Here is a 9735-nt window from a genome sequence, read left to right as displayed (position 1 = left end):
AATTGATGGTTAGCAAAGCTGTTGAAGTGTGCAGGGTCAAGATATTACTGTGTTCAACGTGTATTTAACGTATGATTTTTCCGATAAGACCATCTGAGGAAGACAATTGTAAAGCTAAGTTCTGAGAACTTTTTACTTGAATTGTACCGTGATGTACCTCGAGGTATTAATTTTTTGACGTTTAAACATGAATATGCGGTTCCAAACTCTAAACTCTATGCTGCACACTTGTTGACCTATTTTTGAAGACACTACCAAAAAATAACAAAGAGAATTTTGTAAGTAACATGAGAAAATTCCTATAGTCTGTGGTTCAACTTTGTGGAAGTGCATTTTAACAAATGAAAAGTAAAACATTGTATTTATCCACCAATTTATTCTCGATGTACAACTAGTTTCGACGCAGCGGCGTCATCATCATGTACAAGGGTTCTTGTACATTTTCTCAAAAATCCCAAACCAGAGACAAAAGAAGCAGATTTACGAGACCCCTTGTACCTGATAATGACGCCGCTGCGTCGAAACTAGTTGTACCGCGAGAATGAATTGGTGGAAATATACACAGTTTTTCTTTTCATTTGTTAACATGAGAGAATTTTGCAAACTGTGCCAGAAGATGATGATAAATTGTACCAAAACCGGCCACGAGCGAATCAATTATTTGTGGAACAAGAAAATTTTTATTCTTTCCTGATAGTCCTGAAGGAGTTCCATCAAGTAACGCCCCAAACCCTTGCGTTTATTAAGAGCGTCTGCAACGCCATGAAGGCTAGCAACTATCGGAAGCTGACAATTATATACCGGATTTCCGCCCTTAACGCCTACCAGCATTCCGCCTTCTCCCCCTCTCCTCTACCTCACCTTTTTCCCTGTCCATACCCCTATATAACATGAGACAATTTTATGAATTCTGCCAGAAGATAATGCATTGTATGGAAACCGGTCGCTATTGTATAAATCATTGAGCGACTTGCAAAGTTTTATTCTATCCTTATAGTCATGCTATAGGTATTTCTCTAGTACGATTTCAGTTTTTGTTCGTTACTAATTATAAATCGCCTTTCTATAAAAGTCTCGCTTCCCTATCGTCATGCTCGTAATATATGTGGTGTAATCTATAAAGTAATGTATAGAAAATGAGAATACATGGGATTTATTTACATTGTTTTTTTACTGTATGTGTGTAGTGCAAGTATGTGAATATATGAATAATCTATAATATCAATAACATAGAGAAGTGATTCTCAAATGAAGGATACGATTTGCCAGCCATATACTGTATATTCGTACATCCTCTCCTTGTTTCTTTATCTGCTGCTTTGTTTGCTCAGCAATACAAATACGCTCAGCTGGCAGTAGGCGGAGCAGTACGCTCACCTCTAAAGCTTAGAGAATTGGAGGTGAGCTCTTTAGAGAATTGGAGGTGGTGAGGTTTATCCTCCGGCTACTGCCAGCTGAGCGCATTCGTATTGTTGAGCTCCTAGATGAGCGGATTTGACTCGGTGAGCGATTATTAAGCGCTTGAGCGGTGGAGGTGTCGCTATGTATCTAAGTTCTGATGAACTGTTTCCTTACTACTACGCTGTTATATGTTCGCTATATTCAGCAGTAAGCAAAATATGAAAATACAGTGGGCCACGTCCTACTAATTACGCATGAAGTATGCGTACTAATGAGTATGTGAAAATAGAATCGATGTCTTTTCCTATCCTTTTTACATCCATTTTAAAGAGCAATTAAGTTAGAATAATAATCTGCGAAATAATTGAAAATACCTCATAATACCTTAAAAGTACTGATGGTGCTGTCGGTTAATGAAAGGTTTTTTGACATCATCAGCATTCAGCATTCACAAAGAAGTAAAATAAACTTAGAACTATACCACTAGAGCTGCCCCTATTTACTTTTTGAATAATCTATTTGAAAAACGAAGTTGCAACGAATTCAACAGTAGCATAAATATAATATGAGTTGACGGAATTAAAACTTTGCTTTTTCCACATGATGACAAATGATGAAAACTTTGTTTTTCCGGAGAATCCCAAGGAAGGAAGCTGAGCATTTAGCTGAAGTTACCCTCATCAATTCATTATGTGGAAATTGGCAAGTTTTAATTCAATGAACTCCTACGATAAAGGTTTTCTGCGAAGTCACGCCAGCTACCATTACATATAAAATAAATATTAAATGAACTCCTATCTTTTGACGAAATATTACATTCCGAGAAAGCAATATGCTTGAAGTTTTATTTTCAATATGTAGGCTCAGGGTGGTGAACGTGGGCAGAGCTAAAGGGAAGTAGAAGCTATTTTTCTGGAAATAGGAACGAACCCCTTTGAGCACAGAGAGGGAAAAGATCGGGGCTTGAAAGAAATGAATAACAGAGGGCGTGGGAGGCGAACAGACCCTGTCGTTGGAATTTCGTGGAATGCGGCGCCACTGGCGAAACAAAGGACGAGAGAAAAAAAGTTGAGCTTAGAGTGGGGAGAGAAGAGAAAGGAAGGTTGTAGTGTACTCAGCAAAGTCGAATCACGACTGATATTCAATGCGTAGCGAGATGTTTGGGGAGACGATCTTTTGCAGAGTTTTTATGGGGCAATGCGTGAGTTTCCAAGATATATTTTGGAGCCGCCAAAAATTAGTATTAAAAATAATTAACTTTTTACTCACATTAAATCATAGCCTGCGTCAACTTGAAAATTGGAAACAGTGAATCAACCTGTAGGAAGGGAAAGGAAGATGAAGATTTAAACAATATTATAGTTTGACTCAGGAAATAAAATTGTAATTTTTTATTGTTATCATGGTAATTTTGAGCAATGATTTAAGTGAATTTTTTCGATGCATAACCATGAAGTTTGAAATAGATAATCCACGGTAAAAGGAATTGGGTCATCGTGTTCAAAGGACAAAAAATTTTGAAAATTCTTTTCTCTCGTTATCTGCAAACAAAACAGTTTAAATTTACTGTAAACCGTTTAACATTTTGGGCTTAATTTTGTGGAAGAGTGACGTAGGAAAAGAATATTCATATTTTTCTTTCCATGGTGACATTTTATCTACATTTGTTTCGACATTAATTTTATTATCAAAGGTATTACAACCTCCATAATTTCATAACTATCGAAGCCGTCGTCTGCACAACATTGTCAAAGTGAAGCGTACGAAGTAAATTCTTATCTTCCTTATAAAATATTAACTTCAAATGGTTATTTTCACATTTTAATATAAAAATCCACAAACGACCAAATCAAGGCCTTGAAAATGACAATGTCAAAACCATAGTTGGTGGTGGAGTTAAACATTAAAGCGTGTAAATTACCATTTGTAGTTATTATTTTATCATCGAATTTCCACCAAATCAAGGCTAAAGTGATTTCACACGTTCCTTATCTTCCCGTTTACTAATAAAATTAAATTTCTCCCCTACCCGCCCAGTAAAGACGTGAATATATAGAATATATAGGAAGCGAGTGGCTTCCTTTCCTTCCAACCCGGTTAGACGGGATTAAAGCAAAGAACGGGATGTAATTGACCTAATTGCTTTGAAGGCATCGATCCAGACGCCCTTCACTATCTGGAAACAAATTTGTTTGACATAATCTGGAAACAGCTTAATATTTTCGGCATAGTTTTTTGGAAGCATCATGAAGCTGGGAAATCAAAGAAAATATTGTTCAGCTGCGTTTGTTTAGCCCTTCCCTTCACGTACTATGACTGGGGCTCCTCAATTTTCGCTCATTACTCCTTGGTGATTTTTAAAAGTGGAAGCAAGGCCCAAATATGAACCAAAGTCGTGGATAACGTCGATAATGCTAACAATAGTGTAGGTTAAGAAAAAAATATGAAGCACGAGAAGATTCATATTTTTTTCCATGCTGACAATTTATCAGCATTTATTTTGATACTTATATCGTGGGGATCGGGTTGTTGTGGTAGCTAGAGTGTTGGCTTCCCTCCCCGTGGGCTCGGGTTCAAATCCCGGCGGTGTCAGAGAATTTTCAGAGACTGCCCGATCCCTGCTTGAATGTTGTGTGGAGGACACTCCGTCCGTCGGATGGGACGTTAAGCCGTGTTCCCCTTGGCGCCTTTCGTTAAGAGCAGGCTAATGCCGACGCCAGGTTTCTCTCCACCCTTCCTTCCATACCCTTCCCTCATGGCGCAGTTAACCTCAGCTGTCGGTCGCCTCCTTCAAAATACCATACCATACTAATATCATTATCAAAGCTATTAACCCTTTCTAATCGAAAAAAAGGTAGAGTCTTATGCACAGATTAAATTGGAATGTTCATGTACAAATTGAGGTCTGAGGACCTCTTTAAACACAACATTGGAAGTAAAATGTTCATGTACAAATTGAGGTCTGAGAACCTCTTTAAACACAACATTGGAAGTATTACAATATCCTATGTTAAGCGCACATGATGACTCATACTTACGTATCAACAGGAGACTTGAATGTGCAATCAGCCGCATTTTGATAAAAGTTATTTAAAGAATGCGAGATATTGTTGCAAATGAACAAATGTATCAGTTTGTGCGCCGTTAACGTCAGGAATATATAGGTTTTTGGTTTTATAGTTTTTTTTAATAAAAAAAAACTTGTTTTATTTATTTAAAAACCAATGTTCGGAAACAATAGCAATATTTAGGAAGTAAGATACGCCGTCGCATGTTCTCTGATAAATTATGTGAAATTTAGTACCTCATTTGTAGAGTTTGGTTGCGTATAAGTTGAGAAAAAGGTATCTATACAGAAGATACTATATATTGGAAGCAAGTAGCTCCCTATCTTTTCGCAGCCGGTTAGACGGGATTAAAGCAAAGAAGGAACGGGATGTAATTGACCCCATTGCTTTGAAGGCATCGATCCGGGCGGCGCCGTTTCAGGGAAGGAGTCAAGTGGGTCAGGCGGCGGCACAGGGAAATGGGTCGTACGTAGTCTGCCGCTCCGCCTCCACGCCGTCTGACTCCTCTCACCGCCCCCGCACGATTCCCGGAAGCACACGCCCATCCCTATCCCCTCTCTTCACACTCCCCCGCCGCGCCGCCGGCTCAGGTGGCGGAGCGGGGCGGCGCGGCGCCACGTGTCCCCCGGACCGACCGCACCCAGTTCACCCTTTCGCACCCGATTCGGGAACTACACCTCCTCAACTGTCACCTAGGAAGAGATGTCCAAACTGCGTTTAGTCCTTCATGTACTGCTATATGTGTAGGACAAAACAGTTTCCTGAAATTAGAAGGGCGTCATCTACGCGATTTAAATTTCTCCGTTATTGTATGTTATTCAGAGCTAAACAATTGAAGATCGAAATCAACTCTCTGATTTTCGCGAATTCTTTACACCTTGTTGTTTTTTAAAAGTGGAGGTAAGGTCCAGATAGGGACCAAAATCGTGGAAAAAATCGTGAACGCAAATGCTAACAATAACAAGCAACAACATATATTTTGTTGTATGTCATTCACAGCCAAACAATTGAAGTTGGAAATTAAAACCTAAGTCTTATTAACGGATTCATTGCCTCGATGGTAGATTTTCTATAATTTAAGAAAACCTAGGAGAACGATTGAATATCCATAAATATAATTTATTTTCTTCAAGGCAATCAAGCGATATTCGGCGAAATTGTGCTCTCTTATTAAAAACTTAACAAATTCATTAGATACCATGCTACCCTCCTTACTTTGCATGGCCAAAGAATAATATCCAACAATAGAGAGCATTAAATTTCAATACAGAGCATGAATGTCACCACTCATTTCGGTCGGTGGGAGCCATTGCAGCAGCGAAACATTTTTCTATTGGTATTACCGATTGATTTCTCACCCTATTTTATTAATCAGTACTTGAAAAATATAAATTATGTTCATGAATAAACATTCATAGATGAATATTACTTTCCAAGTAAGAAAATTAATTATTCAAATTCTGAACCTTTACGATGAAGTATAATTACTAAATACGAGCATTAACTCAATAACGGCTATGTTAATTTGACACATGCTTTTTACCCTAACTTTACCATAACTTTTATTGGTATTTTGAGGAAACTAAATAATTTGGTAAAAAATATGTTAACCATCACGGACTTACATGGTATTTCTTGGCATTCGAAAATAATAAGTGGCTCCAATTTAAAGAAAATGGTCATGAAGGATGGCTTCTTGAAAACTCATTGTATAAGAGTTGTGTTTCACGAACCTCGGTAAATAATCATGGGAATTAACAGGCACAATGGCCCGCGCAGTGGTTACCGAGAACCAAAGATTCGTGGTAGATTCGCGGTTCAGAGGAACTTTATCACATGGAAATTATTGTGAAGTTCACTACCGTTAACACGGCAGGTTGGAAATATACCTTACTTACGAGAAAGTGGCCGAATGAGCATGATTACAGTATTCGTGGAAACGTATTTTGCCCATCCATCTAGGGAATTCTATCGATTAAATGCGATTTTGGGTCTACGCTAGCGACCTTATCATTAAAGCTTAAATTCAGTGATGAAATTTTAAATTGAAGTTCGTGGAGACAATTATGTTGGGAAGGAATTAGATAAGAAAGCTTATAGACCTCCAACATAGTGAAATTACTTTATCTTATTTCCACAATATTTTATTTCAACCAACCAAGATTTCAGCACTAAAGCCATTTTCAAGGTGGTTAATGACGTTCTTTGAATGATGTTTTCAAGTTTGGAAGAAACCGACTATTCTCGACGCTTCGAAAAGGAGAGGTCAGCATTGAAGAAGAAAGCTCAGAGTTTATGAAGTGGAATTCAATATAATTTTACGAATTCGGGACTATAATTGTCGCAATTGGAGTGTTTAATTTAGTTATTATTGCTTTTTACCAAGGACATATACTACTTAGTGTTCTATGGATATGAGGAATATTTCTTTTTTAACTTGAAAATGGCATTATGTGCTGAAACTTCGGTCGGTCGAAATAAAAGTGTGGAAATGAGACTATGTGATTTCATTATGTTAAACACGAACAATTTTCACATAACTACGACGGAAATTGTGATTTTGTCTCATTTATCTGTCAACAATTGAAGAGTAAAATCCAAATATTTAAGCGTGGGGGAGTGGAAATTTTCCATATTGAAATAAATGCTTGCATTGAAAGGAATAATTATATTATCATCGTGAACAATTGCATGTATTTATATCAATAATTATTGAAAACACGGAATTGAAGATGACGAAAAAAACTGAAGAGCTCATTGCCGTATTTTCAAGTAGGAAAGCAAATAAATGTTTTTTAATTGTATATAATGAACAAACACAAAAGAAAACGGGATTACATCATCCCGGATTTTGTAGTTGACCCGCGCGGGCTCACCTCTGTGAGTGATGAGTTGAACTGAGCACCAGGATTCCTGGAACGTATTATTGCTTTGTGAAAGGGAGGGCCCTCGTGCCCTCGGATTCCTGGAAGGTGCAAAAAAAACGGAGAGAGGTGAAGCAAAGTGCCTGGCGAGAAAAAAAGGACGCGTTTGCTGGAAAGGTGTTGATGGAGATGGAGAAGATAAGGTTGGATTGAGTGGGCCGGGATCCGAGCTGTATAGTGGTATCTTTTTTCATATTTTTACATATAAAGTATGCTAATTAATGCTTTAATTATTCAAGTACGTAATTCTAGTGGGTGAAGGATTCAGATTTAATCGGAGAAAATGCTTTCGTTAACGCAAGTTATGCTTTGATGTACTTTTTCTCTCGGAAAATATCCCGTTACTCACAACTTAGGATATTCTCGGGCTTTTTTGGTGTTTTAATTCTTAATCCAATGAAATTAATCTTGAGATAATAGCTTTGCAGTTGGTAGTTATTTTAATTGCCTCGAATTTTGCTTTTTTCATTCCGGAAATATTTAGTTGTCTCTTATTTTATTCTCGTATGGCTAATATGCCTTTGCGCATTTATCAATAACGGTGTGGGTTTAAAGATGTGTAAAGCCACGAATATAACCAATGCTGTTCATCACCGCGAATACTGGGTAACATAGTAATTGATTACGCGTCGCCATGACGTTTGTTAACAATCACGTGATCTCATGTTGGCTCAAAACCTTCCGCAGCCGGGACGAGAGCTCAAAACCAATTACATTTCTATGCTCTTAACTTTCCAGTTTGACTGAAGGCAAAATAAAATGCACGCTACAAGCGAGCGAGTTTGGCACTCTTTAAATTAGGAGGAAATAACAGTAAACGACAAAATGGCGCCGGAAAGCGACTAGATTTACGACAAATTAAATGGTGCAACTTGTTGGTAACTTTGTACAATTATGAGAAATCTATTTTTTACTTCGATTATTTTTATATTTATTTTACATTATGCTATTTAGTATATTTTTTACTTTTAGGTAATTTTGTTGTAATCTTCAAATTTGTATTATAAATAACGGACATTTTTTTACATCTCTTAATATATTTAAAAAAATTATTTAAATACGTTGTGGAAATAAAAAAGTGCCTGTTATTGATAATATTCCCTTCCACTACGTACAAGCTTCAAGTTTCGATTTAATTTCAAATTTGTAATTTAAAATAAAGGAAAATGTGCATCTGCTGGTAGAATTTCTTTTTCAGCTATAGAAAATTTAAAAAAAACATGAAATACCTTTCGAAATGTTTGTTCACTTTGAAGTGTTTGGGATAAAATTTGTCTTAATGTTAAGTCACTTATGCAAAAAATTACTGCGGTAAATACAATTTTTATTTCAAAATGACTCACTCTCAGTATATCATTGAAGTGTTTTTTTAACCCATGTCTTAGTTATCTCTATTTCTGTTTTCCAATTTTACTAATTCTTTTTTCAATCTATTTTTTTAAATTAAAGCAAATGCCGGGTTTGGCGTCTGATGGCCGACCAGCAGAGATGGGTCTCTTAATATTTCCACATCTGCATTTATATTGTCATTTCGTCTCATGCCGCCGCCTCCAGCATCCACGCCAACGTTTTCCCCTCTGATATTTATTTTCCCTTTGACGCTTTTTTTTTCCTTTTTATCATCCCTGTAATTATAGACCTCTCATAACGCGTTTTCTCTGATGCTCTTAACCGCTCGTCGCCTTTCATTTGTTTTTGGCGCCGAGCCTAAAAAGAGGAAGTGCTCGAGTTTTATAAAAACATCAGTTTGGTGAGATAAGTACTCAGACATACGTGGCGGAATAATTAGCGTCGCTGAAGGAAGAAATGTCTCGTTGGAGGAAAATCTAAGTGAGAAATGCAGTGAATACGATAAGAATGCTCTATGAGTTATCTGGGAAAATAATATAGTACTAAATACTTATAAAATAATGCAACACTTTGAAATAAATTTGCATTTACCAACATCTTTTTCAAAATGGTATTTTAAAATAAATAAAATGTAAAACATAGCAAATGTTGACAAATAAATTATTGTCTTTCAGCAGAAGAAAATTTTATGCACCAGGAAATGTTTTTAGACATGTATTCATGTTTGTTCAAATTTAAGTGTTTTGGGATAAAATTTTCCTTTATTTTAAATAGCTTACATAGATATAAAGGATAGCGGCAAACACGATTTTTATTTGAAAGCGTCTTGAAGCGCGAAGTGCATCTCCTTGATGAAGCAGTATGCAACACGCAACACTTTAATAGAATGTGGGTCGCAGAAACGTTAGGATATAAATTTTGACCGCTAAAAATTAAGTTTCCTCTTAGGACGTGCTTGTGAACACACTGACAATGAGATCTTTCAGTATGAG

Source organism: Ischnura elegans, chromosome 9 (genome assembly GCF_921293095.1).
Source record: "Ischnura elegans chromosome 9, ioIscEleg1.1, whole genome shotgun sequence".
NCBI lineage: Eukaryota > Metazoa > Arthropoda > Insecta > Odonata > Coenagrionidae > Ischnura > Ischnura elegans.
This window is presented reverse-complemented; position numbering follows the sequence as displayed.